Here is a 22,581-nt window from a genome sequence, read left to right as displayed (position 1 = left end):
CTTTGGGGGGGGGTACTGTCACGCCCTGGCTCTGGGGACTCTTATATGTTGAGCCAGGGTGTTAGTTTCTATGTTTAGTGTTCTATGTTTATGTTCTAGTTCATGTGTTTCTATGTTGGCCGGGGTGGTTCCCAATCAGAGGCAGCTGTGGCTTGTTGTCTCTGATTGGGTGCCATACTTAGGCAGCCTGTTTTGCACTTGTCATTTGTGGGATCTTGTTCCGGAGAGGTTTGTGTTTTGTTAACCTTAGGACTTCACGTATCGTTTTGTTGTTTTGTTGTAGTGTATAAAGTACTCAATAAAAGATGTACGCATATCACGCTGCGCCTTGGTCCGTTGCTTACGACGATCGTGACAGTTTTTTGGAGGAATAATGGTCTGGGGCAATTTTTCATGGTTCGGGCTAGGCCCCTTAGTTCCCGTGAAGGGAAATCTTAGTGCTACAGCATAGAATGACATTCTAGACGATTCTGTGCTTCCAACTTTGTGGCAACAGTTTGGGGAAGGCCCTTTCCTGTTTCAGCATGACAATGCCCCTGTGCACAATGCAAGGTCCATACAGAAATGGTTTGTCGAGATCGGTGTGGAAGAACTTGACTGGCCTGCACAGAGCCCTGACCTCAACCACATCGAACACCTTTGGGATGAATTGGAACGCCAACTGCGAGCCAGGCCTAATCACCCAACATCAGTGCCCGACCTCACTAATGCTCTTGTGGCTGAATGGAAGCAAGTCCCAGCAGCAATGTTCCAACATCTAGTGGAAAGCCTTCCCAGAAGAGTCGAGACTGTTGGCACCAACTCCATATTTAATGCCCATGACTTTGGAATGAGGTGTTCGACGAGCAGGTGTCCACAAACTTTTGGTGATGTAATGTATCTCTACCTGAAAATACATTATATAAGTGATCGATAGTTGGTCTTCAGCAGTCATAAAAGTATGCCTTATTTACTTTGAAGATCCTAAAAAGTAGTGATTTTGTCAGACAGCATAGGCAGCAGCTCTATAGAGATGAGTCATCAAATAAAACAAATGCAATATACACAACAACTGAAATATTTTATTAAAGTAAAGTCATGTGAATAAATCATGGTTAATAAGCAGTAATGTGCAGTCCCTACCATCATGGGACTTTTATTAATTGTTTTATTCTGTGTTGTTACAGCATTCAACCCATATAATACATAGTGCATTTAATGTTTAAAAAAATAACCGAAACCGAAATCAAAAACTGTGTTTATTTTTAATAATCAAACCGAAACTGAACTGACCTCAAAAAGCACTAATCGCTCAGCACTACTACCTGTTAACTAAAGGTTGTTGGGTGAATCCTAATTTCCACTGAAATCTCATTATCATGTTGACATCAATGTATGAAGTGAAAATACATTTTTAGTGGAAGTTAGGATTCTCTCCTAAATAAAGGTTCAATCAAGTTAACCTCTACGGGATCGGTGTCCCGTATATGGGACGGTTGAGCTAGCGTGCGCTAATGTGAATAGCATGACTGTTGTAAGTAACAGCAAACTTTCCAGGACATAGACATGTCTTATATGGGCAGAAAGCTTACATTCTTGTTAATCTAACTGCACTGTCCAATTTACAGTAGCTAGTACAGTGAAAAAATGCCATGCTATTGTTTGAGGAGAGTGCACAACAACAAAAAACGTATCACGGCAACGGGTTTGATACATTCACCTCTGAAGGTAAATAATGTACTTACATTCAGTAATATTGCTCTGATTTGTCATCCTAAGGGTCCCCGAGATAAAAATGTAGCATAGTTTTGTTTGATAAAATCAATTTTTATATTCAAATGTAGGAACTGGGTTCTACAGTTTGTACCCCTGCTGTCTCTGGCTCCACACCCACCCCGCCCGGCCATCTAGATGTGTGAAAGTTAGTGTATAAGCTAATGATCCATCATCCAATCCTGGGAGTGTGCAAACTTACATTTTGTATTACCACATCATTTCTGTATGTTCTCTATAGTTATGTACTTGAAAATGTATAAATTTACCAATTCGGCACATTTGGGCGGACTTGATACAAAATAGTCCAGGATTGCAATGCTTCACTGGATCAATCTGAAACTTTGCACACACACTGCTGCTTTCTAGTGGCCAGAATCTAAATTGTGCCTAAACTGCAATATTATATTGTGGCTTTTCTCTTGCATTTCAAAAATGATGGAACAAACAAAATAATAGAAAACGCATGTTTTTTTGTTTGTATTATCTTTTACCAGATCTAATGTGTTATATTCTGCTACATTAATTTCACATTTCCATAAACTTCAAAGTGTTTCCTTTGAAATGGTATCAAAGATATGCCTATCCTTGCTTCAGGTCCTGAGCTACAGGCAGTTAGATTTGGGTATGTCATTTTAGGCGAAAATTGAAAAAAAGGGTCCAATCCTTAAGAGGTTAAATGACTAATATTAAAGTCCTACCTGCCCGTTTGAAGCTGTCTATGAGGCTCTGCCTCGTGGCGGTCTGGAGGTTTAAGTAGTCGTCCTCCTCATCGGGGGTCTTCAAGTACAGAAGGGTGTGCTGGAACACCAGGACGTGTTTGGTGGTGACTCCAGGCCCCTGGGAGGTCCTCTGCAGCTGGCCCTCTAACCAGGCCTCCTTGGCGTCTTTCAGGTCGGGGCACGCCGACATATCAAAGAACAGCTGGGAGTTGAGGACCAGACACAGCCACCCGCCAACCTGGAGATCAGAGTGAGACAGTGTTAGGATTACAGTATAGCTTAATGTTATTTAGATAATGTCATTATCAAATCAAATCAAGCTTTATTTATACAGCACATTTCAGACATGGAATGCAACGCAATGTGCTTCACAGGAAAAAAACTAATAAAAAAACCCAATGAAAATAAAAACTTAAATATTTACTACAGAACAAACATAAGATGATAAAAAACTAAAGAATAACAATAAGAACTGAAGGACTAAAAAGCCCCCTGAGGAAAAGCAAAGCTAAAAAGGTGTGTTTTAAGATCTCTTTTAAATGTCCACAGTTTCGGCCCCCCTCAGGTTCTCTGGCAGGCTATTCCAAAGGCTGGGGGCATAGTAACTAAAGGCTGCCTCTCCATTCCTTTTGGTCCTAGGCTTTGAGATAGTTAAAAGGCCAGTGCCAGAGGACCTGCGGGACCTACTGGGTACATAACTTAAAAGCATGTGTGACATGTATTGGGGTGCATAATCGTGGATTGATTTAAAAACCAATAGAATAATCTAAAACAGAATAATTCTAAAACTCACAGGCAGCCAGTGCAGAGACCTTAAAACCGGTGTAAAGTGAGCTCTCCGTTTTGTATTGGTCATTACCCGTGCTGCAGCATTCTGTATGTTTTGCAGTTGACCAATGGCTTTCTTGGGTAGACTAGACAGGAGAGCATTACAGTAGTCAAGCCTGCTTGTAATACAAGCATGGATGAGTCTCTCTGTATCAGCCTGAGAGAGAAACGGCCGCACCTTGGCAATGTTCCTCAGATAGTAAAAAGCTATTTTGGTCACATTCCTAATATGTGATTCGAAATTGAGTTCAGAATCTAAAATGACACCTAGGTTTTTTACATGTTTAGAGCATCATTTGTGGGACTGTCCTTGTCTATCAGTTTATCAGTGTTTTGTTACTTGTCATGTTTTGTGTTATTTGTGGACCCCAGGAAGAGTAGCTGCTGCTTCTGCAAAAGCTAATGGGGATCCAAATACATAAACAAATAAACAAAACAGTAGTAGGTTAATTCACGTTTGATTAAAGCGTTAGCTAAGGGGTGGCACTCTGTCCCTACCAGTCATGTTACAGGCCAATTGTTCCTATCCGGTTCAAAAGGACCAGTGTTTATGTAAGGGTTTTGTACAATAACCATCTACAGTACGTTTTCATCTCACTCTAGCCACCCACCCAGAAGCTGAAGTAGTCGTCTCCCCAGGCGTTGCAGAACTGGGCTACAGTCTCCGGGGTAGGTGTGTTACCCAGGTCAGGGTTCTCACTGACAAAGACCAGAGGGATTGAGGGGTCTGTACCCCTCAGATCCACCTTCAAGTCCGGCTTGAGAATTGGATCAATGTTAGTTGTTGGTCTGGGAACAGTGGTAACATTTAGTTTTAACTTCCCAGGTTTTTTTTTCTCCATTTAAAGTTTGGGTGGACATTATGGCCTGTTCACATCATTCATTACCGTCCACATAATAACAACGGAGAAATTGAACAAAGTGAATTTATCCGCTCTGTGAATAAAGTAAGGAGAAAGAGTAAAATACGTCTATTTATAATTTACAATCAAACAAACCCATCAATGCATAGCAAAGTATTTCTTCCTTCCTTCCATCCGGTTTTTATTTTTTCATTTAGGTAATTATTTTACTGCCCTACATTTGGAGTTAAAATTCCTTAGAAGTTTGGATAGGGTTGGTTTCATAAGACAAGAGCATTTCCGGCAATATGAATTGTGTTTGAAGTAGAGAATAATAATTGAGTTAAAACAAAACAAGATAAAAAAACAAAGTGAATTTTCACCTCCCTGCTATAATTAAGTGAACCTTTCTATATTCCGACACACGCACGCACGAGCACAAACACATAAACACACACACACACACACACACACACACACACACACACACACACACACACACACACACACACACACACACACACACACACACACACACACACACACACACAGGAAATGGGAAAATGAGAATAGCTCCTTCTGTAATTTAAATCTGGTGCTTGTATTCCCCATTCAAGCAGCTGTGGTGTCTGTAAAAGCATGCATTGCTTTTATTAACATTTGGGGATCCTCGTGGGGTGGAGAGCCCAATCAGCCCATATGTCTTGTAGAAAGGAATGGATGAGCAGGCAATCCTCTGATGACTGAAGTGGAGACAGGATAGGCTAAACCAGATCAGAGAGCCATCTGGACTAACAGTTACAATGCAATAACATTATTTAATCAGAGGAATATTTATCGTAAACAGCAACAAAATCAATCAAGTAAGAAAGAATAACAATCAAATGAGGTACAATGACTGCCAACTGACTGCTGATTGCTGATGTGAACAAAGGGACAATACATGGAGTCTGGTCTGAAGCTTTCATTAATATGTATAATTATGTCAAATACTACTGATAAATAAATGTTTCTGTCCTCTTAAATACATTTTCAAAACAATAATAAAATACTAAAAAAGGAGCCCTCACCTACAGACACAGATAGGCTACTGTTGTTAGATCCACCACACTACACCAAACCAAATCAAATCAAATTGTATTTGTCACATGCGCCGAATACAACAAGTGTAGACCTTACAGTGAAACGGGGGGGGGGGAGAATGCAAATAGTCCGGGTAGCCATTTGATTAGCTGTTCAGGAGTCTTATGGCTTGGGGGTCGAAGCTGTTAAGAAGCCTTTTGGATCTAGACTTGGCGCTCCGGTACCGCTTGCCGTGCGGTAGCAGAGAGAACAGTCTATGACTAGGGTGGCTGGAGTCTTTGACAATTTTTAGGGCCTTCCTCTGACACCGCCTGGTATAGAGGTCCTGGATGGCAGGAAACTTGGCCCCAGTGATATATTGGGCCGTACACACTACCCTCTGTCAGAGGCCGAGCAGTTGCCATACCAGGCAGTGATGCAACCAGTCAGGATGCTCTCGATGGTACAGCTGTAGAACCTTTTGAGGATCTGAGGACCCATGCCAAATCTTTTCAGTCTCCTGAGGGGGAATAGGCTTTGTCGTGCCCTCTTCACGACTGTCTTGTTGTGTTTGGACCAAGATAGTTTGTTGGTGATGTGGACACCAAGGAACTTGAAGCTCTCAACCTGCTCCACTACAGCCCCGTCGATGAGAATGGGGGCGTGCTCGGTCCTCTTTGTCCTGTAGTCCACAATCATCTGTTTGTCTTGATCACATTGAGGGAGAGGTTGTTATCCTGGCACCACACGGCCAGGTCTCTGACCTCCTCCCTATAGGCTGTCTCATCGTTGTCGGTGATCAGGCCTACCACTGTTGTGTCATCGGCTACTGTTGTTAGATCCACCACACTACACCATACAGGCTACTGCTGTTAGATCCACCACACTACACCAGACAGGCTACTGCTGTTAGATCCACCACACTACACCAAACAGGCTACTGCTGTTAGATCCACCACACTACACCAAACAGGCTACTGCTGTTAGATCCACCACAATACACCATACAGGCATTAGCTGCTATGAAACGTCCATGAATCAGCAGCCCCAAACCTGCTCAGCTGCAGGTCCCGGCAGAGATCATTGCTGGGCGGTCAGCCTTTTTCATGCTGCGGTTCAAGTTAAGTAGCCTACCTCTACTCTCCCAGTTGGGTGTATGTGTGGTCTCAATGAAATAGAGTAGGCTGCCAATGCATTGGCGGATAATCATTTGGCAGTTATCTTTCCAATGAAATGAAATTAAATATGATTAGACTATAGTTTACTACAGTGTCTTTAAATAAATATTGTGAATGGAAAGAAGTGGAGGGCGCTCAACCAACGTGAGTTGAGGTGCAATCCATTTTTTAAATCATAATTGAAAAGGAAAAGGTGCAACGCCGGCATAGGCTACCCAGGGAGATCGTTCAAGATTGACATCGAAATTGGACGTCTATCCATGTCCTGAGGACGTCGGGAAATGCCTTCAAAACCGACCACTAGGGGCAACAGTAAGCGCTATTACATCAAGTAGGCTTGGGTTTTGTTAGGGGGTGGCGTATGGGCATAATCCCATGAGTCTGGATCAAAAGCTTTTGTGTTCAATCCCAGTTGTGGACACTGGTTTTAAATTTTTGGTTTTAACCCTAACCCTAACCCTTACCTTAACCATTCAGAATGAGTCCCTAACCTTAACCCTTACCTTAACCATTCAGAATGAGTCCCTAACCTTAACCCTTACCTTAACCATTCAGAATGAGTCCCTATCCTTAACCCTTACCTTAACCATTCAGAATGAGTGCCTAACCTTAACCCTTACCCATTCAGAATGAGTCCCTATCCTTAACCCTTACTTTAACCATTCAGAATGAGTCCCTAACCTTAACCCTTACCTTAACCATTCAGAATGAATCCCTAACCTTAACCTTTACCTTAACCATTCAGAATGAGTCCCTAACCTTAACCCTTACCTTAACCATTCAGAATGAGTCCCTAACCTTAACCCTTACCTTAACCATTCAGAATGAGTCCCTAACCTTAACCCTTACCTTAACCATTCAGAATGAGTCCCTATCCTTAACCCTTACCTTAACAATTCAGAATGAGTCCCTAACCTTAACCCTTACCTTAACCATTCAGAATGAGTGCCTAACCTTAACCCTTACCTTAACCATTCAGAATGAGTCCCTATCCTTAACCCTTACCTTAACCATTCAGAATGAGTCCCTAACCTTAACCCTTACCTTAACCATTCAGAATTAGTGCCTGACCTTAACCCTTACCTTAACCATTCAGAATTAGTGCCTAACCTTAACCCTTACCTTAACCATTCAGAATGAGTGCCTAACCTTAACCCTTACCTTAACCATTCAGAATGAGTCCCTATCCTTAACCCTTACTTTAACCATTCAGAATGAGTCCCTAACCTTAACCCTTACCTTAACCATTCAGAATGAATCCCTATCATTAACCCTTACCTTAACCATTCAGAATGAGTCCCTAACCTTAAGCCTTACCTTAACCATTCAGAATGAGTGCCTATTCTTAACCCTTACCTTAACCATTCAGAATGAGTCCCTAACCTTAAGCCTTACCTTAACCATTCAGAATTAGTGCCTAACCTTAACCCTTACCTTAACCATTCAGAATGAGTGCCTAACCTTAACCCTTACCTTAACCATTCAGAATGAGTCCCTATCCTTAACCCTTACATTAACCATTCAGAATGAGTCCCTAACCTTAACCCTTACCTTAACCATTCAGAATGAATCCCTATCCTTAACCCTTACATTAACCATTCAGAATGAGTCCCTAACCTTAACCCTTACCTTAACCATTCAGAATGAATCCCTATCCTTAACCCTTACCTTAACCATTCAGAATGAGTCCCTAACCTTAAGCCTTACCTTAACCATACAGAATGAGTGCCTATCCTTAACCTTTACCTTAACCATTCAGAATGAGTCCCTAACCTTAACCCTTACCTTAACCATTCAGAATGAGTCCCTAACCTTAACCCTTACCTTAACCATTCAGAATGAGTCCCTAACCTTAACCCTTACCTTAACCATTCAGAATGAGTCCCTATCCTTAACCCTTACCTTAACAATTCAGAATGAGTCCCTAACCTTAACCCTTACCTTAACCATTCAGAATGAGTGCCTAACCTTAACCCTTACCTTAACCATTCACAATGAGTCCCTAACCTTAACCCTTACCTTAACCATTCAGAATGAGTGCCTAACCTTAACCCTTACCTTAACCATTCAGAATGAGTCCCTATCCTTAACCCTTACCTTAACCATTCAGAATGAGTCCCTAACCTTAACCCTTACCTTAACCATTCAGAATGAGTGCCTGACCTTAACCCTTACCTTAACCATTCAGAATTAGTGCCTAACCTTAACCCTTACCTTAACCATTCAGAATGAGTGCCTAACCTTAACCCTTACCTTAACCATTCAGAATGAGTCCCTATCCTTAACCCTTACTTTAACCATTCAGAATGAGTCCCTAACCTTAACCCTTACCTTAACCATTCAGAATGAATCCCTATCCTTAACCCCTTACCTTAACCATTCAGAATGAGTCCCTAACCTTAAGCCTTACCTTAACCATTCAGAATGAGTGCCTATTCTTAACCCTTACCTTAACCATTCAGAATGAGTCCCTAACCTTAAGCCTTACCTTAACCATTCAGAATTAGTGCCTAACCTTAACCCCTTACCTTAACCATTCAGAATGAGTGCCTAACCTTAACCCTTACCTTAACCATTCAGAATGAGTCCCTATCCTTAACCCTTACATTAACCATTCAGAATGAGTCCCTAACCTTAACCCTTACCTTAACCATTCAGAATGAATCCCTATCCTTAACCCTTACATTAACCATTCAGAATGAGTCCCTAACCTTAACCCTTACCTTAACCATTCAGAATGAATCCCTATCCTTAACCCTTACCTTAACCATTCAGAATGAGTCCCTAACCTTAAGCCTTACCTTAACCATACAGAATGAGTGCCTATCCTTAACCCTTACCTTAACCATTCAGAATGTGTCCCTAACCTTAACCCTTAAGTTCTAAATTTGACATTTGGAGAAATGGAACGATACAGAGCAGCAGGAGGAACAAAAACACTTCTAAACTTGACCTTTGGAGAACGTGGATGAATGTCTAACATGCTGACCACACCACCCGTGTCGCGTGCGCGAGCGTTGCAAAATATATTTACACATACATGTTATTTAATCATTGCACCCACACTGCTCACGCGCGTCAACGAGCGTCTGCATAGCCAGGCGTTAAAATAGATCTTGGTTCTATTTGTGACGCTTGATGCGCTGGAAGTCCCATCTCTCCCATCTCCTCATTGGTTTTTAGGAGCATATACACACGTGGGTGATTGAAAGATGAACTGAGGTCCACACTCCAGTCCAGTTGGTGGTGGTAATGCACCTTAAAGTTGGTTGCCAACCGCCATATAAAGTCCAAAGAAGAAGAAGCCTGAAGGAGTAGAGATTACTAGAAACGAACTCGGTTTACCCTTTTATCTGTGAATTAATTGTCGGAGTAGACCTTGTGCATTTCAGGTAAAATAACAACCCAATGTTTATATCCCAGGACAAATTAGTTAGCAACAGCAAGCTAGCTAGCTAAATTGCCATAAATCTTTAATGCTTTTTGACCTGTCCCCAAATTAATATAGTTGGTTCAGAGTTCATTTTGATATTTCAACCTGCGTGTCTTGATCGCGTCTGGTGTTGGTGGACGAAATCAACATGCGCGCGATGGCACTCGTAACTGCAGTGAGACTGTGAGAGCTTGTTAGCGTGTGGTCTCAATGAAATAGAGTAGGCCAGGGTTCTTCAATTCCGGTCCTGGAGGGCCGAAACACTTCTGTTTTTTATTTCTACCTGGTAGTTAATTGCACTCACCTGGTGTCCCAGGTCTGAATTAGCCCCTGATTAGAAGGAGAGGATGAAAAACAGAGGTGTTTCGGCCCTCCAGGACCGGAATTGAAGAACCCTGGAGTAGGCTATAGCCTATGCATGGGCGGAAAAGCACGGGGCACTTATCTTTCCAAGGAAATGTGCTTCCTAAATATGATTAGGCTATAGTTTACTACATTGCTTAGAAAAAATATTGATCAGCCATATTTGTCTTTGTCTGAAAATCGTCCCACTCCTAAAACATAGCTCAAGAGAAAGTCTCTCCAACTCTGCTCTCTTCAAACTACGTCTAGCCTATTGGCTGATATAGCCCGGTAATACTGATAGCCTAATATAATGGGCCACGTGAGAATCTCTGGTAATTTACCCTATTTCTTCGGTTATTTTTGTGCATTTTTATATTGCCTATAGGGCGCAAAATTGCTGGGACCATGGCTGGCAAGTGAGCTGTGTCACATACCCCTAAAATAACATTGCGGGACTGCGATTGGGTTCGGGACCAGTTCTTGCGGTAGCAGGTGGAAGTCAGACAGAAAGCAAGAGGGTTTGGGCAGGTGCGATATATGAAAAGTTGTGTCTGCGGGTGGGAGCGGGATGAATAAATCAGTGCTGTGCAGACCTCTAGCCCTAGCCCTGCTACAGTTATACCTCATCAATCTGCATTTGGGACAGGTCAATTCCACTGTAGCAGAGTGATGATGAGACTAAGATGATTACAAAGTTATACAAACAATACAACTCTATGCACAATGACTACTTTTTTCAATTTCCACTGCAAATTTTACAAAAACACATTTCCTTGAAGAACAGTGCAGATGCAAAGATTGGTAACAGAATGACAGTTTGTGCTGTTTGTGCCATCCTTCTGTTACCAAACTTTGCATCTGCACTGTTTTAAAAAAATGAATGTGTAATACATTTTAAAGTGAAATATCGGAGTCTCAGCATTATTATCATGGAATTGCCCAACACTTCAACTGAGATTCATGAAACATGGCTAGCTATGAATTCTGTAGACACAACCCCATTAAGGCATTGACAGCAACTGTAACCTAGAACCACATGTCTAGCCGTGATGCTGATTTTCATTCACCATCGATCTCTGATCTTAAAGTCAGTATATATGTGGACCACAGGAAGAGTAGCTGCTGCTATTGCAACACTAAGGCCACTGGCTTCTATGATGGTATCATTTTATTTAGACATTGAAAGGCACAATTTAATAGGCTGAGCTGAGCTGGGCTCAGAGAATATCTGAGAAAGAGAGGATTTTGACAGGTCTAGATAAACACATTCCCATGGGACTGCTGAGAAAACTATAGTCCTGTACTGTATACCTCATCCTTGGCTCAAGCATTTAGGAGATTGAATGGTTCTCTAGCTGCTAGTCCTTCAGTCTAGCCAAATGCTGTATTTAACCTATGTATCCATATTCATCAGACTGCAGACTGTGCTTAACTTCACATGCTGTACAACCTTGTCCTTGAGAAAAAACAAATGCATCTAAAAGATTAAAAAGCTATAACAAAACAAGAGCACAGGCAGCATTACAAAGTACTTTACTGACTTCACTATGAATCAACTGAGCCAGCCAGTGCATTCTGACACAGATGCACCAGAGACAGTTAGTTCTAACTCCTCTCTCTGGTGGTTCTGAAACACATCCCCCCCCACACACTCCTCTCTCCCCTCCTCTCCTTTCCTCTCCGTTGTCCCCAAACCCCTCATAAACCCATTAGAAGCTCTTCCCATTGGAAGTCCCCATCAGCAAAACACACACTCACACACACACTGTGCTGTGCACACACACACACAGAGACACACACACAAAGCGACACATTGCAATGACTACTACACACACGCTCACACACACGCTCACACACACACACTACTCACAGAGCCTGATTTCCCCAATCTCTCTCCTGTCCAAATTATGTGCTGCTGCTGCTCAATTCCACAGAGTCCCAATTTATCTGCCTTCAACAGCAATTAGGGGGCTTCCACATGGGTGGAGGGGGACTGTATGGCTCAGTTGGTATAGCATGGTGCTTGCATCACCAGGATTATGGGTTCAATTCCTGGGGCCACCCATACGTAAAATGTATGCACGCACGACTGGATAAAAGCGTCTGTTAAATGGCATTCAGTATATTATTATATTCTATACTACTGGGAGTCAGAGACGAACCTCACTCTTACCTTCCCCCGTTCATGTGCTCTTCTGTCGTCCCCTAACCAACCCCTGAAGTCCTTTGTAGTGTTCATTAGGAGTGTGTTTAGTCCAGCACGTTGCTTTTATATAATCATATTTTCTTCTGTCAATAATAGCAGCACGGAAGGGGATGGTGACAGAGGATATGTTTCCTCTGACAGCTGCTAGTTAGGGAAGAAGACCTGTGGATTGCTGGAGTAGGGGGTCAGGGATGCGCATTTTAACTGAGCCCAGCATGGAGCCTTGTGGTACACCACAGGTGGTTAACAAAGGTGATGGTTGATCAAACTGTCAGTCGATGAGTCCTTCAAGGCCCTGTGTTTTCCTGATCACTACAGTGATAATGTACGGTGTTGAAGGATACAAGTAGAGAATTGAATTAATTATGTAGCCTTTCTCCCTTCGTGGTGACTGAAGAATGGTGATTTTCGGTACAGGTGTCAACAAATTGTCTGCACATTGCGATGCCTACCCATTGAGTATATACCTTCTAGTTGTTATGGACTGTGCACCATCCTGCACACCCCTTTACACAGCACATTTTGAAATCATTATTTTGGACAAATTCATTTGCGGAGAAATAAGACGTGTTTTCACACAATAAAGTGAGGTATCCAAACAAGTTGAGAAGGGAGATGTTTACTCATAAAGGACAAAGATACACCCAGCCAGGAGACATTTGGGGCCAATTTCCTTTCTTTCCCTGACAGCACTGTTTGTTGACAGGCAACTTCCTCTGGCCAGCAGCAGATTTTTTTTCTGTTTGTAAATAAACACAAACCGTTTTTTGGGGAAATCAAATGTCAGTTGGGGAGTGTTGCCTGGCGATGACCCCCCCCACCAGCAGTGGGAGCCATGGAAATGGCTGTGCGTGTGACGGATGTGGCTTGTAATACACCTGGCACACACAACCTGCTCAGGCTGCCTGACGGTAACTAAGAGAGATGGCAGGCTGTTTAAAATGTCCCCAAACCCCAGGCGGTTAGACTGTCACTATGCGTTTGATAGGGACATGCAATATCACGGTGACCTATAAATGCAACTGATCAGGGAGGGAAGGAGGGACGAAGAGGAATGAGAGGGAATCGTGCCCGGCTTAAACTGTGCAGTCACTGAAAATATTTGATACTTACCGAGCTACCGATACTTGTCCCTCGTCATTTAGCTAAATGTGCATTCTGCAAAATGTGGACAAACATACAAATACAGAAATATTCGACCTTTTTATATAGTCACAATAATATCATGTTCATGAGAACTATATTGGACACATATAGTATACAGCACAGAGAAGACACAGACAAGCATGCCTGATGACTTCTGCAGATGCACATCAGAGCCACAGATTCCACAGATCCAACCTTGGAAGGCAAAGCACCCCACGGTCCCTAATTGTCATGCAAAGGTAGTTCCGTTGGTAAGCAGCACATTGGCGTGCAACAATATTATCTCTGCAGTGGGTCTAGCCTGCCGATTCCTCTTACCCTGTTATCAAATTAGTCAGCTGGACGTCAAACACTCACCAAGCTATAGCCGCTCATTTAATTACATTCACCACCAGCACCTGTTTCCAGCTAATGCCTCTCAGGCATACAGAGAACACCGCTCAAACTTGTCCTCCTCTTTAAAACCATACAGGGAAGGATGGGTTTTTCTGCTTTTTTTCTTACACTGACAAATGGGAGTTTCGTTTTCCTTAAGGCCCAACAAACCTCTGCTGTGCTTTCTCCTAAGCCAGACTCAGATCTATTTGAGTAGATAAAACTAATCAATTTTCCAAGATCTACCATTGTGTGAAAATGGCTCAGAGGCAAATACTTCCTTCATATATTTTCGATAAAACATCACACAGATACAGTAGCGGGGAGGGAGTCTACTGTTAAGTCCGCCGGTATCAAGAGGCGGCTCATTCTTCTGCCTCTCATAGAGAACATTCTGTAACGATTCCAAATGCTCTAGCGTTCTCAAGAGTGCCTACATTTAATCAGAACAATCTCAGTGGGGAAGGGGAATCCATTAATCATTATGTAACAGCCATATTCCATTCCCTTTATAGACCCATATAATATCAGAGACTTTCAAACTGGTCTATCAGAATGTCAGTAACAGTGCATCTGCATAGCTGCTGGACATAGAACTGTTATGTTCACATAACTGCAATGAAATGTGCCGTAGCAAAACTATACTCTTCCACTCACAGTTGTTGTTATGAATACAAAAGACGGCATCATGTCGGGGACAGTGACACAAAAAGGATCCCATCATTGTCAAAGCATGACTGGACTACTCTCTTCTATACAGTATGTCTACCATCTGAATACAGGTAATATCCTCATGTTCACACCTGTTAAGGGTCAGGTGTGTTTCCTTTTAACCTTGTCTTACCTAGCATGGACCAGGTCCCCACACAGCACCATGAACTTGGGCCGGCAGCACAGCTTGTTGACGGCCTCCACAGCCTGCTGGGTCAGCTGGACCTCTTCGGCCCACTCGTCCCCTCCCCGTCACGGTCCCCCTCCCTCCAGGCCTTCATCAGAGCAAGCTGGGGGTCTGCAGCCTGGATGAAGCAGAATGGAACTCTCCATTCCTTCTGCTCTTCTGGGAAGGTAGGAGAAGAGGAGAACAGGGGAGAGAGTCATGCCAGAGACATTGGATAAAAGATACACTCAACATACGTTGTTTGACACCCAATCTCTCCTCTGTTCATGAAAGTAATGCCAGAGTGATAGTCCTAATAGCAGTATTCTTCCAAAATGGTCCTGTAGACCCACAGGGGATTTTGTTCTAGCCCTTACTAGTCAATTAATCATCAAGCCCTTGAATCATTTAATCTGGTATGTTAGTACTGTCTGTAACAAACAGCCTACACACCCTGTGGGTGGGTCCAGGACCAGCACTGGAGAAGAATACTGATGTAACAGTTATTATCATAGTCGTGTTTCCTCTCTCAATAAAGAAAAAGGTAAATTAATTAGGCCTAACAGAACTATGGATATTGATGCGTGCATGGCAAAGTGTTTTAAATAATCTGGACATTACATAACGGGATCCATAACCTACAATAATCTCTCTCAAATATTCAGAAAAAAAGGCATTTGCTTTTCACAGAGATAGGCAGGCATGCTGCGCCGCCAGCCTGAGGACCTAAGACGGATCTAACATCGTTTTTAATGGATTGCCCTTATTGCATGAAAATGGCCAGCAGAAACAGACATCCACTGTCTGTACAATGTGTTAAGAGGAAAGAAAAACAAATGCTCTCTCTAGTCTGGTAAGCATTACTCATTCTGTTCTAGAACTCAAAAAGCTATACGCTGGGTATACATACATAGGACTACACACACACACACACACATACACACACACACACACACACACACACACACAGTACAGTATACAGTGCCTTGCAAAAGTATTCATCCCCCTTGGCGTTTTTCCTATTTTGTTGCATTACAACCTGTAATTTAAATTGATTTTTATTTGGATTTCATGTAATGGACATACACAAAATAGTCCAAATTGGTGAATTTAAATGAAAAAAAATAACTTGTTTAAAATAAATAATAAATAATGGAAATGTGCCACGTGCATACAGTGGGGAAAAAAAGTATTTAGTCAGCCACCAATTGTGCAAGTTCTCCCACTTAAAAAGATGAGAGAGGCCTGTAATTTTCATCATAGGTACACGTCAACTATGACAGACAAATTGAGGGAAAAAAATCCAGAAAATCACATTGTAGGATTTTTAATGAATTTATTTGCAAATTATGGTGGAAAATAAGTATTTGGTCACCTACAAACAAGCAAGATTTCTGGCTCTCACAGACCTGTAACTTCTTCTTTAAGAGGCTCCTCTGTCCTCCACTCGTTACCTGTATTAATGGCACCTGTTTGAACTTGTTATCAGTATAAAAGACACCTGTCCACAACCTCAAACAGTCACACTCCAAACTCCACTATGGCCAAGACCAAAGAGCTGTCAAAGGACACCAGAAACAAAATTGTAGACCTGCACCAGGCTGGGAAGACTGAATCTGCAATAGGTAAGCAGCTTGGTTTGAAGAAATCAACTGTGGGAGCAATTATTTGGAAATGGAAGACATACAAGACCACTGATAATCTCCCTCGATCTGGGGCTCCACGCAAGATCTCACCCCGTGGGGTCAAAATGATCACAATCAAAAATCCCAGAACCACACGGGGGGACCTAGTGAATGACCTGCAGAGAGCTGGGACCAAAGTAACAAAGCCTACCATCAGTAACACACTACGCCGCCAGGGACTCAAATCCTGCAGTGCCAGACGTGTCCCCCTGCTTAAGCCAGTACATGTCCAGGCCCGTCTGAAGTTTGTTAGAGTGCATTTGGATGATCCAGAAGAGGATTGGGAGAATGTCATATGGTCAGATGAAACCAAAATATAACTTTTTGGTAAAAACTCAACTCGTCGTGTTTGGAGGACAAAGAATGCTGAGTTGCATCCAAAGAACACCATACCTACTGTGAAGCATGGGGTGGAAACATCATGCTTTGGGGCTGTTTTTCTGCAAAGGGACCAGGACAACTGATCCGTGTAAAGGAAAGAATGAATGGGGCCATGTATTGTGAGATTTTGAGTGAAAACCTCCTTCCATCAGCAAGGGAATTGAAGATTAAATGTGGCTGGGTCTTTCAGCATGACAATGATCCCAAACACACCGCCCGGGCAACGAAGGAGTGGCTTTGTAAGAAGCATTTCAAGGTCCTGGAGTGGCCTAGCCAGTCTCCAGATCTCAACCCCATAGAAAATCTTTGGAGGGAGTTGAAAGTCCGTGTTGCCCAGCGACAGCCCCAAAACATCACTGCTCTAGAGGAGATCTGCATTTAGGAATGGGCCAAAATACCAGCAACAGTGTGTGAAAACCTTGTGAAGACTTACAGAAAACATTTGACCTGTGTCATTGCCAACAAAGGGTATATAACAAAGTACTGAGCAACTTTTGTTATTGACCAAATACGTATTTTCCACCATAATTTGCAAATAAATTCATTAAAAGTCCTACAATGTGATTTTCTGGATTGTTTTTCCTCATTTTGTCTGTCATAGTTGACGTGTACCTATGATGAAAATTACAGGCCTCTCTCATCTTTTTAAGTGGGAGAACTTGCACAATTGGTGGCTGACTAAATACTTTTTTTCCCCACTGTATGTATTCACCCCCTTTGCTATGAAGCCCCTAAATAAGATCTGGTGCAACCAATTACCTTCAGAAGTCACATAATTAATTAAATATAGTCCACCTGTGTGCAATCTAAGTGTCACATGATCTGTCACATGATATGTCAGTATATATACACCTGTTCTGAAAGGCCCCAGAGTCAGCAACACCACTAAGCAAGGGGCACTACCAAGCAAGCGGCACCATGAAGACCAAGGAGCTCTCCAAACAGGTCAGGGACAAAGTTGTGGAGAAGTACAGATCAGGGTTGGGTTATAAAAAAATATCAGAAACTTTGAACATCCCATGGAGCACCATTATATCCATTATTAAAAAATGGAAAGAATATGGCACCACAACAAACCTGCCAAGAGAGGGCCGCCCACCAAAACTCACGGACCAGGCATGGAGGGCATTAATCAGAGGCAATAAAGAGACCAAAGATAACCCCGAAGGAGCTGCAAAGCTCCACAGCGGAGATTGGAGTATCTGTCCATATGACCACTTTAAGCCGTACACTACACAGAGCTGGGCTTTACGGAAGAGTGGCCAGAAAAAAGCCATTGCTTAAAGAAAAATAAGCAAACACGTTTGGTGTTCGCCAAAAGCCATGTGGGAGACTCCCCAAACATATGGAAGAAGGTACTCTGGTCGGATGAGACTAAAATTGAGCTTTTTGGCCATCAAGGAAAACGCTATGTCTGGCGCAAACCCAACACCTCTCATCACCCCAAGAACACCATCCATGGTGGTGGCAGCATCATGCTGTGGGGATGTTTTTCATCGGCAGGGACTGGGAAACTGGTCAGAATGGAAGGAATGATGGATGGTGCTAAATACAGGGGAAAAACCTGTTTCATTCTTCCAGAGATTTGAGACTGGGACGGAGGTTTACCTTCTAGTAGGACAATGACCCTAAGCATACTCGAGTGGTTTAAGGGGGAACATTTAAATGTCTTGGAATGGCCTAGTCAAACCCCAGACCTCAATCCAATTGAGAATCTGTGGTATGACTTAAAGATTGCTGTACACCAGCGGAACCCATCCAACTTGAAGGAGCTGGAGCAGTTTTGCCTTGAAGAATGGGCATAATCCCAGTGGCTAGATGTGCCAAGTTTATAGAGACATACCCCAAGAGACTTGCAGCTGTAATTTATGCAAAAGGTGGCTCTACAAAGAATTGACTTTGGGGGGGTGAATAGCTATGCACGCTCAAGTTCAGTTTTTTTGTCTTATTTGTTTGTTTCACAAGAAAACATATTTTGCATCTTCAAAGTGGTAGGCATGTTGTGTAAATCAAATGATACAAACCCCCAAAAAGTCCATTTTAATTCCAGGTTGTAAGGCAACAAAATAGGAAAAATGCCAAGGGGGATGAATACTTTTGTTCAAGCCACTGTACACTTTCTCTCTCTCTCACACACACACACACACACACACACACACACACACACACACACACACACACACACACACACACACACACACACACACACACACACACTACTGTACACAGCAGGACTTCCTTGCACATCAGAATCTTCAACATTTAACATGCATCTCTCTACCAAATGAGCTTATGATAATTATTTTCTCCAGAGAATCATGGGCAGCAAATGAAAGACTGAGAATCTCAGAACTCGGAACAGAAAAAGAGCTTTGTCTTTGGTCTTTGTATCTTCGTTTAGGAAGTAATGGGGAACATTCCCTGCTTCTATGGTTAACAGTAAGGGCAATTACGCCACTTTTTTACCTCATATTCGTTATCTCCAGCACCATACCAGTGTCTACATATGCGAAAACAGCACATTTCTATTATCTGTTGTTTAAAAGATAAGAAGAAAGGTCCTAAAAAATGCTTCTCTGTGACATCAGGGGGTAGAATTAAAAGTAAGGAAAACTGTGATTTTTAAAACCTGCAACAAGTTTCTAGCCAGAGGGAGGGTATTTCCTTGCTCCCCAAGTCACCACGGATTTCATAGTGTTTGAAAATCACTATTTTTAATGTATATATTTTCTGCAAAAAGTATAAATATACCGTTTTCATATATATATATAGACACTGGTATTGTGCTGGAGATAATGAAAATGAAGTTGAAAAGCATTGGAATTGCCCTAAAACATCAGATTTATTAAACACAACACTAACTTACTTCATGACTATAAAGTCACGTTACCTCTATCTACGTGTACATATTACCTCGACTAACCTGTGCCCCTGCACATTGACTCTGTACCGGTACCCACTGTATATAGCCTCGTCACTGTTATTTTATTGTTGCTCTTTAATTATTTGTTATTTTTCTATTTTATTCTTTACTTCAGTTTATTTAGTAAATACTTTCTTAACACTTATTTTTTCTTAAAACTGCATTGTTGGTTAAGGGCTTGTAAGTAAGCATTTCACTGTAAGGTCTACTGTCAAAGGCGTCAGTGAAATGCGGTGGGCGAAGTCAAACGCAGGACACAGAGCTGATCCGAAAACGTACTTTACTAGAAAGTAAACTGAGAATACACAATCTCCACACAGGGAGGAAATAACCTGCACACTAACGACTGCCGATCACGAATACAATCACACACAACACACAGTGTAAGACAGAGGGTTAAATAGGGAAGACAATACAACATAATGGGAAACAGGTGTACACAATCAAGACAGAACAAGTCGAACACAGAAACATAGATCGGTAGCAGCTAGTACTCCGGTGACGACGAACGCCGAAGCCTGCCCGAGCAAGGAGGAGGGGCAGCCTCGGCTGAATCAGTGACATCTACACCTGTTGTATTCAGCGCATGTGACAAATAAAATGTGATTTGATTTAAATGCACAATCATGGCATGGGAAATAGCAGGGTATTTGGAGGGATCAAGGTTATGGCAAATACTAACTTATTTTGACACTACAAGTGTATGTTCATATAATTATCACTGAAGACAAGATGTTGCTTGAGTACTTTCATAGGTTGAAAACTTCCCTGAACTTTTACAATTCAGCAAAATCCTTATGCTGCTAAAGTTGATGCTGCAATATAATGGAATATCCTGCATCAGCATATGGGACATAGTTCACTGATCTCTCCAGCACCAATTGGATACATGGGTTTCCTCCCATCCCTAGATATATAACAGGCTAAGCCCTCTCTTTTTTACTGCCTCATATGAGACAGACACATGATTTGTACGGCTTTCATACTAGCCTAGCCTGGTACCTTTTAACACTAAACAAACTTTACAGTAGTTTGCATCTCAGGAGTCGCTGCTGTGTGAATTATTTTTGAGGTAACTTTAAAAAACTTGAATAGTTTTTTAAACAAGGAGACAAAACTCCCATGACAGCCGATAAGTACACGTAACTTTGTGCAGATGCGCTGAGTGAGCGTCACTTCAAACATAAATCGGAGAGATTTCTCAGGTGGCAGATGGTACGTTCAAACAATACTAATCATAATTCAAGATGAAAGCGCTGAGGGCCTTTTTAATAATAAATAATAATGATATATGGAACTTATGTGAAATTCCCACTTGATGAGAAAAATCTATTCATTTCACCATCAGTTTGTGGTGCTGAAAAACTAACAAGGTTTGTAGAGATGTGATTGTGCAATCAGCAAGGCTGTCAGAGGAAGAGACTGTATGCAAATCTGACTAGTCTGAACACTCAAATGCCTCAGTCTGAAGCTTGTCCAGAAAGGGCCCATTCTGCCCAGTCCGTTCACTTGTCAAAGGTCAAATGTCTAAGTAGATAGGGTCTTCACTGGTTACCACAGCTACAAAGTCATAATTATGGCTAAACCTAACCTTAACCACACTGCTAACCTTATGCCTAACCTTAAATTAATACCAAAAAGCAATTTTTTGTTTTCACACATGTTTATGATATAGCCGATATACACTGAACAAAAATATAAACGCAACATGTAAAGTGTTGGTCCCATGTTTCATGAGCTGAAAAAAAGGATCCCAGAAATGTTTCATATACACAAAAAGCTTATTTCTCTCAAATCAAATGTTGTGCTCAAATTTGTTTACATCCCTGTTAGTGAGTATTTCCCCTTTGCCAAGGTAATCCATCCACCTGACAGGTGTGGCATATCAAGAAGCTGATTAAGCAGCATGATCATTACACAGGTGCACCTTGTGATAGGGACAATAAAAGGGCACTCTAATGTGCAGTTTCGTCACACAACACAATGCCACAGATGTCTCAAGTTTTGAGGGAGTGTGCAATTGGCATGCTGACTGCAGGAATGTCTACCAGAGCAGTTGCCAGAGAATTGAATGTTAATTTCTCTACCAACGTCGATTTAGAGAATTTGGCAGTATGTCCAACCGGCCTCACAACCGCAGACCTCGTGTATGGCGTCTTGTGGGCGAGCGGTTTGCTGATGTCAACGTTTTGAACAGAGTGCCCCATGGTGGCGGTGGGGTTATGGTATGGGCAGGCATAAGCTACGGACAATGAACACAATCGCATTTTATCGATGGCAATTTGAATGCACAGAGATACCGTGACGAGAACCTGAGGCCCATTGTCGTGCCATTCATCCGCCGCCATCCCCTCATGTTTCAGCATGATAATGCACGGCCCCATGTCGCAAGGATCTGTACACAATTCCTGGAAGCTGAAAATGTTCCAGTTTTTCCATGGCCTGCATACTCACTAGACATGTCACCGATTGAGAGTGTTTGGGATGCTCTGGGTCAACTTGTTCGACAGCGTATTCCAGTTCCCGCCAATATCCAGCAACTTTGCACAGCCATTGAAGAGGAGTGGGATAACATTCCAGGCCACAATCAACTGCCTGATCAACTCTATGCGAAGGAGATGTGTCGTGCTGCATGAGACAAATGGTGGTCACACCAGATACTGCTTTTCTGATCCACCCCCCTACCTTTTTTAAAAGGTATCTGTGACCAACCGATGCATATCTGTATTCCCAATCATGTGAAATCCATAGATTAGGGCCTAATGAATTTATTTCAACGAACAGATTTCCTTATATGAACTGTAACTCAGTAAAATCTTTGAAATT

At 42.2% G+C, this 22,581-nt stretch overlaps 1 pseudogene; it reads right to left on the bottom strand.

Moving 5' to 3' along the window:
- LOC121547034 overlaps positions 1-22,216 on the bottom strand; it is a 52,219-nt pseudogene extending 30,003 nt beyond the window's left edge.
- Positions 22,217-22,581: the final 365 nt, after the last annotated feature.

The sequence above is a fragment of the Coregonus clupeaformis genome, chromosome 31 (genome assembly GCF_020615455.1).
Source record: "Coregonus clupeaformis isolate EN_2021a chromosome 31, ASM2061545v1, whole genome shotgun sequence".
NCBI classification, from domain to species: Eukaryota; Metazoa; Chordata; class Actinopteri; order Salmoniformes; family Salmonidae; genus Coregonus; species Coregonus clupeaformis.
Note: the sequence above shows the minus strand (reverse complement) of the source record. Positions and strands in the feature narration are given on the sequence as shown.